The sequence below is a fragment of the Cuculus canorus genome, chromosome 5 (assembly GCF_017976375.1).
Source record: "Cuculus canorus isolate bCucCan1 chromosome 5, bCucCan1.pri, whole genome shotgun sequence".
In the NCBI taxonomy this organism is placed as follows: domain Eukaryota; kingdom Metazoa; phylum Chordata; class Aves; order Cuculiformes; family Cuculidae; genus Cuculus; species Cuculus canorus.
Genome location: NC_071405.1, coordinates 41064611 through 41076888, shown reverse-complemented (window position 1 = coordinate 41076888; position 12278 = coordinate 41064611). Strand labels below are relative to the sequence as shown.

Here is a 12278-nt window from a genome sequence, read left to right as displayed (position 1 = left end):
TTCAAGCTTTCCACGCAACACAGACTCAGACATTTTCTTACTCAATGCCTCTCACACACCTTATAAAGAGAAGCAGCAAGTCTGCTTTTATCTTAGCCTCTGCTGATCAATTTAGACAGCATACCTTTTGAGAATCTGCTACTATAGCATCCCATTTTGGGAATACACACAAAATAGCTATTATATTATTCCTTGGGAGTACGATAACACATTGATTGATTCACTGACAGATTAGACAGGATGAAGCAGGCACTCTGTGTCCCCCCCAAGGATAGCTGCACATGTGACAGTTTATAAAAGACTTTTTTTTCTCTTTTGTCTTTAGTTGGTTACTTTTATACCAATATTACAATAATGCAAATGGTAACTGGGTTGCCAAAACACCCAAATTCACACAGACCTACAGACAATTCCCAAGAAGTCGAAGCTTGGCTTAGAGTTTAACAAAACACAGAAAAAAAAACTGTTATCAAGAAGGCTGCTAGCAGGATAAGGTTATTGATCCTGGTCCACAGCACAGACCTCCATGGCACATTACAGAAAGGAAGCCTAGGTGTACACCTAGTTGTTTGTTAAACAAGGAGGAGAAAAGAGTCTTTCCAATCTAGAGTTTGATTTACACTTCTATAAATCCTTAAATCCAAAAGGAGCATAAAGGAAATAATGGCACAACTTCAACTGTAGCTCTACAATCACAACACAAAACTATCGGAGACTAGAGATATGGCCCTGTTTTTCATAGAGGTTACCAGAAAAAAAAACAAAAACAAAAACAAAAAAACAAAACAAAACAAAACAAACCCACAAAAAAAACCCAAAAACACAGGCCAACCCCAAACAAACACAGAAACAGCTGGACTACTCTAACCTGAAAGAAAAAAGAATCCACTTTTCACATCACTCGCCTTTTGTGATAGGCAGAAACAATTCAAAGGTAACTCTTCCTAGCCTGCTGTCAGATGCTTCCAATTTTGCAGAATGTTCCCATTTAATCCCTTAATCATTTTGTATTACACAGATGCATATACAGTACCTAGAACCTGATGCAAGCACAGCACTCCTATACCTTGAAACAGTACTCCAACAATTCAAGAATTATTAAAGTAGTCTTGGCTTTTCAATCCCTCAGTGATAAATTACCCTTGGTCAGCAGGCAACTTTGGGGAAAGACTTTGCTATTTCCTAGCTCACCTGAGCTCCCATTCCAAGCTTGTGAGAGAGCATCCATGAATTAATTTTGCTCCCACGGCCTCCAGAGCAGCAATGGATAGAACTGTTTCAACAAGGAGTCTTAGAGCTGCTGCTAATTGAAGGCTGGCTCAAAATATACAGTGTGCCAAGATGTGCTGTGTCCAATCAGTATCACAGAAGACGCACAAGAGTAGTGAATTTTGTAGGCAGGAAAACTGCTCTTGAAGAGTAACCCATCACCACAGCAGGGAAAGAAGGCAGGCAGGTACAATGGGAAGGTGAGAACGTAAAACCAGGGCAGTGGGTAGACAGGTGTAAGGAGAACCACATGGGATTTGGGACAAAGCCCTCAGCAGCTCATCCTAGAGCAATAAGGCAGCAGGCGATAAGGTCTGGGACAGGACTTACGCTGCTCCTTAGCCCCCCACAGAGGCTCAGCAGCTGCTTCTCAAAAGGGTTTTTTTCAGGATAGTTGTCTCCTTCCACCTTCATTGCATGGCCAGAAACAGCCACAGTGCTGGGGAGGGACTTGGACGGGGGCAGAACCCGGGATTTAGACGGTACAATTAAATGCACCACAACCACACTGTTCTATAAGCAGGGCTGTGAGCTCCACACGCAGCAGCATCCAGAAGGAGTTTGCATAGTCTCAGAAGCCCAGTGCTCTGGAAAACACAGCACAAATACCAACAATGACAGTCAGGAGCCTGCACATGGAGGAAGCAAGCCACGCCCCACGCTGAGACAAGCTGGCATAACAGGTCACTGTCATTCTTGCCCAAACACACATGTGTGTGACATTTGGATTGTCTGTTCCCATTCCCTAAGCTGCTTCTTGTATTTCCTTTACCTTAGTAACCACAGCAGGCACACACAAACACCTACAGTGTGCTGCCAAAGACATCTCATGTTGAGGAGTGGAGGCGTGAGGAGCAGCATTTCTGGCTGGGAAAACACTGTTGCTATTAATGCTCCAAAGGCAGGGAGGTCAGGAGAAGAAACACTAAATGGAGCTTTTTTCCCCCTTAATAAAAAAGAAGATCAAATAGCAGACATCTGTGCAGTTGAAGAGGAAGGTCTGTGCTCCACAGCTCAGAAGCAGCAAGACCCTGCTGACACACTTCAGGGCACTCTTATTTTTGCCTGTTAAGCCCTTGATGCAGCCCTAAACAACCTTTGCCACTGGTAATGCTGATGATCTCACAATTGCCTCCAGCAGATAACAGGTCCCTTAGACACAAAGTGAGTCTAACCGAATTCAGATCAACTTAACTAATATTTTTATGATCTGTGAACATAACATGAATTAGTCAAGTCTGAATTTTGCTCTGAACAAAGCACAGACTTAAACACTGCCCATTACAGATTATAGGAATGGCTTTTTCCTAGAGATATCCCAAATTGCAAACCACAGCACCATATCAGACATTGAGATTTTTTTCTCCTGCTGTAGCAAAGATAACACCTTGCTAAATACCTAACCCAGCAATGAAAACTGAACTACCTGTACTGTACAAGCCGCCCTCCCACTCACCTGATGAATCAGTGTTTCAATAAAGCACATGGAAATTAAAAGAAGTACCATGAAAAGATTACAGCAGTAAATCCACCTTTCAGTTACATTCATGTAGCACCATGATTAAATCATGGCTTTGGTTCACATTTCTCTGCTTCAGAACAAAACAGGCTATGGGCTAGACTAAGGTCTGCGTTTTTTCCTTTGAAACACAGAATTGCTGTCCCTACCTTGATTTATAGCAGCACAAAGTAAATGCTGGTGCTGAACCAGACTCCCTGGTTGTCCCCACATGGTTTTGGCCCAGCTCAGTTGTCGCTCTCCTTGCAAGGGTGGGGTAAACTTACTCTCAGGGTCACCTATCACCCCACCATGAGCTGCTCTGTGGCGAACAACCATTCTCCACTTTCAGCAAGAAAACTTAACACGTGCAGAGGAGAAGCCACTACAGAGCACAGCTTGAGGCTTATCTCCACCCCACTCACCACTCGCACCTCTCTGGAAACTTGCTGCGGAGGAGAAAAGGTGGCAGCTGGGGACACATCCAATGCTGTGGCTGCTCTCTGCTGCACAGACATTGCTCAACACTATCGTATTGTGCATCAGTGCAAAGAGAGGAAAGAAATATTTTGACAACAAAGATAATGCTGCAGCTGGGTGAAGAGAGGAGGTGACTATACAGCCTAAAAAAGTTTCATCCTTACTTAAGTTAAACAATTGTTTCACATTACAGTGCCTTAGGTTTGTGTAGCACTCCTAAAACGTGGGTTCTGATCCAGCAGACAGCTGCATGTGCTTACGTATATTTTTCTCTGGAAATGCTGTCTTGCTTCAGTTCATGTAATCTAAACACATTTCCAGACTTGGGTCTACCTGGTTTTTAGACAGCAACGCAAATGTTCTCCAGTGTGGTATCAGTAAAAGTGCCTATAGGAAAGGTAAATATCCTCCTGTACACATAGTCAGTATCAGTGCAGTTTCCTGACTATTTCATCACCATGTTGGAAGAAGTACATTAAAAATGGGTTCCACCAACCAGATGTGCCTACATATCTAAAGAAATTATGTCACTTTGACAGCCTGCGATCCCGCACGCCTCGCCAGCCACACACTGACCATGAAAAGATGCTGGTAGGTGTGAGGCACCCCACATCTCCCACCACTAAACCCTAAACCGCAACAGGCACCCACAGAAACGGCAAAACCCCTTGCTACACACAAAGTGGGCACAAAGCAGGGGCAGAGGCAGCAGGGTGGCAACGCTCAGCCCCTAACTGAAATAATTCTGCTCACCAGAGGACTTTGGGGTACCACACCATGATTAAAGAGAGAGACTATTTATAAAGGCTTGTGGTGATAGGAGGAGGGGGAACGGGTGTAAACTGGAGAGGGGCAGATTTAGACTAGACATAAGGAAGAATTTCACCATGAGAGTGGTGAGGCACTGGCACAGGTTGCCCAGGGAAGCTGTGGCTGCCCCATCCCTGGAGGTGTTCAAGGCCAGGTTGGATGGGGCCATGGGCAGCCTGGTCTGGTGGGATGTCCCTGCCCAGGGCAGGGGGGTTGGAACTGGATGGGCTTTAAGGTCCCTTCCAATCCAAGCTATTCTATGATTCTACAATTCTAAACGCGCAGCCTTGCTGCGTGGGGGAGAGGAAGAAGGGCTGGCTTTTGAGGGGAGGAACTGATTTACTGGGATAATTAGGGGCTTTTAGAGAGTATTTCGGGGAGGATGGCTTTTCGGGGGCTTTGAGGGAGGAGCGGATTTTAGGGGTGAAGGGCTCGGAGCCAGCCGCCCCGGAGGCTGGAGAAGCGGGGGAGCCTGGGCGAGCCTTACCTGCTCGGGGCGGCCTCCAGCGCGCCGCGCCCCGCCCGCATCGCCACCAGCACGCGCGGGGGATGCGGTGGGATGCAGGAGACACGCGTGGGATGCGCTAGGATGCAGGGGACACGCGGAGATTCCCCCCCACGCGGCACGGAACGCGCGGAGCGGCCGGACAGCTGCTCGGGGGAGGCGGCAGGAAATACCAAAAGACTGATCCAACCACACTAGGGAGGGAGGGAAGAGAAAGAGGAATAGAGGAAAAAATAGAAGGGCGAGAAGACAAAAAAAAAAAAAAAAAAAAAAAGAAAGGAAAAGTGCAAAATCCGGGCGGGATCGGCGCGGAGCGGGGCTCGGCTCCCCCCGCCCCAGCGTGCGGTCTCGCCCCGCAGGGCTCCGCTCATATCTACCCCCGGAGTTTGCTTCTTTCTTCTCGACACAGCGAGAGGCTGAAGCCGAGGCAGAGTAAATAAAGCAGAAAACCTGAACGCCAAAGCCCTAAATAAAAATCATGCAGACATACACACACAATCCCCGCCCGCCCCCCCTCCCGCGCCCCCAAAGCAAGCAACCAGCCATCCTTGGGGATCACTGACGCCGTATGCAAGGTAATGGAGAAAAATCAACCTGGGAGATCGGCACGCCGAAGCCCTCCAGCTGCAGGAGCACTTTGTCTCAGCATCCAGCCATACGCCTTCCCCGGCGCCGGGGCTCAAAGGCACCCGTGCAATGTGCAGCCCCGACGCGCTCGAGCCTCGCTTTTGCATCCGGAGTGAAAAATCAATCCCATGGCAAACAGACCCCTGAGCTCCTCCAGACGGAGGAGGACAGTCCAATCATCGCATCCCTGGCCACGGCCTGCCCCTCGGGGGAGTCATGACTTTACATGCAGCGCAATATCAACCCAGACACACGTATTTCACTGCTGCTGCTTCTCCACCCTGCGGGTCCCACGGTTCGTCGCTGGACCAAGAACAGGAAGCTACGCGGGGCTTCACGCCTCCTTCATCGCCATCGGAAGAGGGAATGCCGAAAGTCCACGCAGTCTCAGGATAGGAGAGTTAAAAGGCACCCAGACTTTGAAGCCAAAATCACATGAGGGGGTTATGTGATCAACACGCGTATCTGACTTTCATCACCAAGTCTGAGTAACCCACGTACAGCTGAGCCCTTAGTGCAAAATAGAGCGCAGAGCTCAGAGTCGTGCTTCTGAAACCACAAGTGTTAAACCACATGCCTGAAGTGCTCTGCTACCCCACCCTTCACAGAAAAAGCTAGATCCTTTTTCTCTTTAGTGTGTGTAGCCTCTAAACCAAGACAAAGACCCACCAGCTCCAGTGTTCTTCGCGCTACCCAGGAAGCCTGCTGCCAAGTCTAAAAAGCAACAACTCATTAATTGAAAAGGCCTCCCAGATCAAAGAGAAAAATCCTGAATTCATCCAAAGCTGCAAGCGTAATTTGGACCAGGACACAATTACTCCCACTTACTGCCTCCAGACAACTACAGCCCATCCACAGACTACAAGGCTTCACCCTACATCATTTATATCCACACAACTAATGTTAGTCAGCAGAGGTAGTCCATTTTCTTCTAGTGAGCTTAGTAGGACATAGAGCAATATGCACTTTATCTAGCTGGAATACAGCATGGTACTAGAGAGAAAGTTCACCCTTTGTTTTTGCTCTTTTCTAGAGGTTCAAGCATGAAGCAAGATTATTAACAGATCATAAACTAGAATATGAACAGATCGCACAGCTTAAACTATCCCTACTGTTCGTTTAAAAAAAGCCAACATAACTCTTCTCTACCTATTAAATAAGCCTGTGAATCCCTTGCATAGGTAGGTAATCATTAAATTTGCCTGTATTTGTAGTGATTTCTGCCACCATCTGCAAGATGTGGAGGGTTGTCATGATTCCAGCTGCTTTCAAGTTGACTGGAATTTTAACTAGTCCTTGCCAAAATTTTACCCTGAGGACAAGCCCGTACTTCACATTTGGGCAGGGCACTGCATAGAGATGCCAGAACTGGCATGAGCCAAGGCCTCTCATCACCTTGGCTTAAGGCACTGCCAAGCAGAGCCGCTGTGCTGGAGTAAGAAGCAGCTGACACTGCCTCTACTGCCTCTCCCTCTTCCTGCTGCCTCCTACCCTGTCTGCTCCAGGCCACACCAGGCTCCTCTCCATGCCCTCCACTTCCTTTTAGGGTTGGTTCATGCAAATGCAGCCAGGTAGTTTGCCAGCACCTTGCCTGGTGCAAATGGCTTTGTCACTAAACCAGGGGCTTGACATTGATCTTGCTGTCTTTATCCAGATTGGCTCTGTCTAGCCATGGCAACAGAAGTGGCTCCTCACTACTTTGGTTCAGAGATCTAGGGTTTCTAACATCCACCCTAACATTACACGAAACACAGCGAGACTCAGAGTCCACTTTCCAAGGACTTCCATTTTAAAAGTTTTTAAAACACTTCCAAAAATATTTTGGCTAAAGTTTTCCACTGAACAATTTTCTTCTCAGACAATCATTCCTGATAATTAATATTTAGTTTGTTCACTGCCACATCACCACACAGAGCTAATTCAATAAAAAACTGAGCATCCAAAAACATGCCTGTTAAAGCAGTTAGAGACCCTGATAAGAAATAATCCTTTCTGATTTCCTAGGACAGTGCATGTGACATTAGTGATGTGGATACCCAGAGCGAAAGACTTGACAGTTAAACTGTCAATATTTTGTAAGTAAAACTGGACCATCAGAAAAAATTTACATCAGACTGATGCTCTGCATCATGTATCCATGGCATTGCTGATGTGGTTCAGGGAGCGCTGAAATTGGATTTGTTGTGTCTTCAGACCTTGTACCAGATGGGTCTTCTGATTCTGGGTTAGAGGAGAAGAGCAACATCCATCACTTCCCTGCCTGTCTGTCAATGACAGGATGTGGACCCATTCTCTCCCTTACAAGTCCAATACAGAAAAGTGAGAGAACAACCATGCAAACACTAATATTTTTAAAGACTATTTTCCATAGCCCTCTAGTGTCTGTTCTGTTAACAGCCATTCAGAAGACAACACATCTGCTTTGGCTCTGCTGTTTATGATTATTTTGCCTGTGCCGTTGGTAGTTCATGCTGATATACCTGAGTTGCCCATAAAACTCTAATGGGGTAGCTGTGGAGCGCAGAGCTCCACCCAAACCTAGATTTAGAACAAGAATTACTGTGCACGCCCCCTTCTGTCCTAACACCACCTAAGGTCCCTATCTGTCCCCGGGTATGACATATCCCTCTAACAAAAGCTCTCTGGTGGGTGTACTTGGCCATTAGGGCTGAGGTCCCTTCTGGCTTCAATCCTCCTTAGCAAAAAAACAGCTTTCCTTTAGGGGGTCTGCAGCTCTGAGATTTTGTTTGGGCATTTGCCAGTGTTTGCAACACCTTTCCCACCACAGCAACACAACTTTGTCCTAAGAGGGCTTGTAAACTGATGTGAACTCTATCATAAGCAAGGGTAACAAAACCAGCAAAGCACTATGAGCTGTAATTGTAGTTCTGGAAAAACAAAGTTAGAGTGATTCAGTTGTGTTACTCCAGTCCTTACAACCCAATAATGCAACCCAGAGAGCTTAATAGTGAGGGCACTTAAAACCAGTTTCTAATGTGTTTTTATGGCAACCCTAGGAGATGTGCAACAACACAGTATCATGGCTGTTTAAAAACTGTTATAAATGCAAGGAAGGAGGCAAGTTTCAGCAACAGACAAATCACTCTGTTCTTTCAGGTCAGCAGCTTACCATTTACTATAGGTCAGGACTGCAATACTTTCCTCTGTATCTTCCTTTTGAACCCTTCACCTCTTGCTAACTGCTGAGCTCCTCTTCCCTTCAACAGAGATCTGACCCTCACCTATGTAAAATGCAAATAACATACTCATTTTGCAGTGTTCCAAGACTTGCATTTGGCACTTTTCTATGTCTCACAACAGACCTACAGTTGTTCTGCAAGCTCGCATTTAAGACTACAAAGGTTATTAAATACCATAAAAGCCATTGGATATATTTATTGGCCCGTATTAAAATGGAAATTGAGAGGAACAACGTTATTCCTATCATAATTAGTACAAAATCTCTACAGTTATAACTACATTAATCAGACATCATATGAATCGTTGTTAGCGTTGCAAGACACTGCCCTTAAGCTCATGACACAGAGTGAGACAAGAAGCAGGAAGCTTTAAAATAAATGAGTTTAAAAAAGAAGTTATTAACATGGGTCTTTATCGTTAGCCATAAGCTTCAACACAGCTGTATACAATTAATGATATGAAAAAGATCGCTTTTACCTGCATGCTTTTTCCAGTGCAAAGTTCCTTAGCAAAAATATTCAATGCCACAGCTGGATAAAGCTGACCTTTCATGTTAACAAACAGTAGTTTGTCTGTTTAGAGCTCTGAAAAACTGAGTTCACAGCTAAATATGTTTGTTCATTTTACATTTTGAAAAACAGAGCTACTGCTAAGCCAAGTTCCTAATTGCATGTTTGCTAGAATGAGTCTCTAAGGAAGTGAGAAAAAACCACAGACATCTCCCTGGGAGCCACTGGAGACTGGAGTCCTCTTGTGGCAAAAGTTAAGAGGAAAATTTTTAGCAACAGATGACTGCTGAAAGTTTGGATTCTACACAGGAGGCTAAAAAGAGCATAAAAGCAGCATCATGAAGCTTCACAGATGGCACTGGGGAGGCATCAGAAGGAGCAGAATGCCACCATATTTTGATACTGCAAACTTGTTTATGCTTTAGCAGCTCCTATCTGTTACCTGCTGAGATGGTGTTTCTGGCTGGTTTTTTTTTTCCTCTGTTAGCAGATGTAATTTTTCCCGAGTGTTTCACTAGTGAGAACTTTTCTCCTGGCTAATCTATCCACTGTACAATAACACAGGCCAGCTCCTGTCTTTCTTGTCAGTTTGCTGCTGAGGTGGGTAAATATCACAGTTCTAAGATCTCATTTAGATCCTACTGCTCTGTATTTCATCTCCTTTTCTGCTGAGTTGTTTTTTACCTCCAGTAGTCCATGTGGACTGCCTTAGGAGACTTTTCGTGTGAATGACGGGTGTTGGCCATGTTAGTGCTATGGGCCCTGCCTGAAGCAGTACTAGAAGAGGTAGAGTAAACAATCTGAGTATTTTTCTCTACCCACGCTCTGTGGTCAGAAGACTTTCAGATGTCCATGTTTGGGCTTGGCATTAGAGGAAAGAGGTTATCTAATTAGGAATTTCATCCAGTGGGCTAAGCTTCCAAAAGGTTCACAAGCCACTCACAGCTCTGATGGTCCTGTAAAAGATGGTTTGAGCTTCACAGGAAGTCTCCAGCAAAAGGTTGCAGCAAAGGCTTCGGAGGCAGTTTTAAAGACCTGCCAGTAACAAGATAAAATATCACAAATGTTCTTACCTTTTTTGTTTTCTGTATAGGAGCTGTCCTGTGCTTCAATGGTGCTCTGCTTTCTACAGCCTTAATCCCAAGGGTGTTTTTCAGGAGTCTAACTAAACACAGCGTTCTTTCAGCTACTACACAGACCTCATCCCAGAGATATCTTTTGTGATCTCCAGTATCTTCTATTAAACAAGACTTCTTGGGAGGTCTCATCTTCCCTACCCTACACCCACACTGACATAAACTTCTGTCTCAAGGGGGCTCGCACTCGGGAGTCCTAGATTAAGGTCTGTACTGGAAGGTAAGATTGTTCTTCCATACACCTTGGTCTTGCTACAGCTGGAGTCAATTGAGGTTTAGTTGTGACTGGCTGAGGTCCTGGTTTCTTATTGCTCATCTGAAGGCTGCTCACATCAAGTCCCATGAACCTATTTTATTTTACTGTAAGTGACTAAGATAGCAGACTAAGGTGAATGCTGTCATTATGGCTTCAGTGTGAAAAATAGATCAAAGGGTTTTGTCAGCACTGATTTGCTCCTGCAATTCTGGGTAGTGACTAACTGCAAGTTTCCTCTTAGAGGGCAGTCCAGCACACTTAGCTGACCCAGTGAGCAAGGTTCCTTCTGCAGCTAGCAGCAGGATAGAAAGCAGCCAAGATATCCAGGATCTGATAAATTGTCCAGCAAAATCTGGGCTAGATTACAAAACCCTTGATAAGACATGACATGAAACCTATTTGCTATTCAAAAACATTCCAATAGCCCTTGCTCTTTTTTATACTTCAAGCTAATTGCAAAGCAAGATAGCTTACAAGGCCTTGAAGGATAAAACTGAAACATACGTGTATACATAAATGTATACATACGTGCATAAAAATATATAAGTTACTGAACTTTTTGGATACCTGGGTAAGATTGGGACATCCACATCAGTGTGGGTAGCTGACGTGTTTCTGAATGATCTCAAATTTCCTCAAAAGCTGATGGGAAACATTCATATGAAGTCAAACTTTATTATAAACAGCCAGGGGTTTTAGCCAATTTTTCTTCCTGTCCCAGATAAATTTTGGAAGAGATGCCAAAAAATTTAATCTATCTGGACTGAGCACTGTCGTCATACAGGAAACACTACAGTGACAAGAAACATAAACACATGTCTCTCTATAAAGGAATTGATCATCAGACTCATACATATAGGCACACAGATCTTTGTTTAGGCCAATACCAACCTCTCTACATATATCTATTTATTTATCAACTGATGATACTGTGACCGTACCTAAATTTGGATCTAGGCAGACAGGAAGTCTCAGCTTAGTTCTGCATTGTTCATTACTTCATTCTCTCTAGAGAGGGGCATTTTGACTTAAAGATGACTGAATCTAGTTCCTGATGTGCAACGTATGCTATTGATCTGGAAGTTAGGACAGAGAGTCACAAATGTGATCTATTAGTAGCTTTGTAATAACACTATATCATATTCCCAAGCTTGCAGTTTCTTCCAAACATTAGAAAATGTGTTTGTTCTCATACTTGACCCCTTTTATTTTGTCTGACTCTTGCCTCTGACAAATTACAGAACGTCTCACAACTTCTTTCTTTCTCTGCTCTCTGAAATTCATCTTCTGTCTCCATCCATATTCAAGCAAAAAAAAGTCTCCTTGACTGTTTTTAAGGATTGTTTGTTATTGCTGATGCCTTCTGTCAGGACACCTGCACAGGGGCTTGAAAGAGATCAGGAAGAGACAGTACGAGAATATTTTCTGCTGCTGCTGAAGGACAGTTGGGTTATCAGTTTGTCTGCACAGGAGAATGCTAGTATTTTTGTCCTCCTTCTGCTTCAAACAGGAAGACCTATCCAGTGTTCCTGTCACAAATTACAATTGCAGAAGTAAAACACAAAAAAGTGGAGCCTGGAAGAAAAAAATTTGTTTCCCCAGAAGAAATCTAACACTATCAAAGACCCTACTTTGACTTACAGCCCAAAAGGGCAGCTCACAAAAGTTTGTTCCAGAGCAAAACATCCATCCCTTTTATGCCATAGAGGACTTGATTTGATCCTGGTCATTGATTAGATCTGTGCTGCTTAAGTCCTAACACAAAAGAAGTATCACAGAGGATGGCTGGATTTAGCTACTATTTGAGTCTTGAAATAGTGGAGTAATAGCTTGGGAAGTACAATAGTGTCCACAGAGAAATGTAGATGGTTGCTCCATCAATATGTAAGTAAAATTATTAGTGTCCCAGCTGTGTTCAGCCCTGATGTACTCTATTGTTCTGACGCCATTTATTATGTTTCCTGATACCCTCATAAGCTTAAATCAG

General features: G+C 44.4%; 1 protein-coding gene across 3 annotated transcripts in view; it reads right to left on the bottom strand.

The window, feature by feature from the left end:
- The window catches only part of OSBPL5 (oxysterol binding protein like 5), a 172829-nt gene that overhangs the window by 129556 nt on the left and 30995 nt on the right, over positions 1-12278 (bottom strand). Inside the window, exon 1 of one of the 3 annotated variants that reach the window (XM_054066983.1) lies at positions 5157-5643. The exons of 1 other annotated variant lie outside the window; for it this stretch is intronic. The gene's annotated coding sequence lies outside the window, so the exon portion shown is untranslated. Of the gene's footprint in view, positions 1-4544; positions 4754-5156; positions 5644-12278 lie in introns of those variants that run through there. One more of the 3 variants, XM_054066987.1, reaches the window with a different exon arrangement.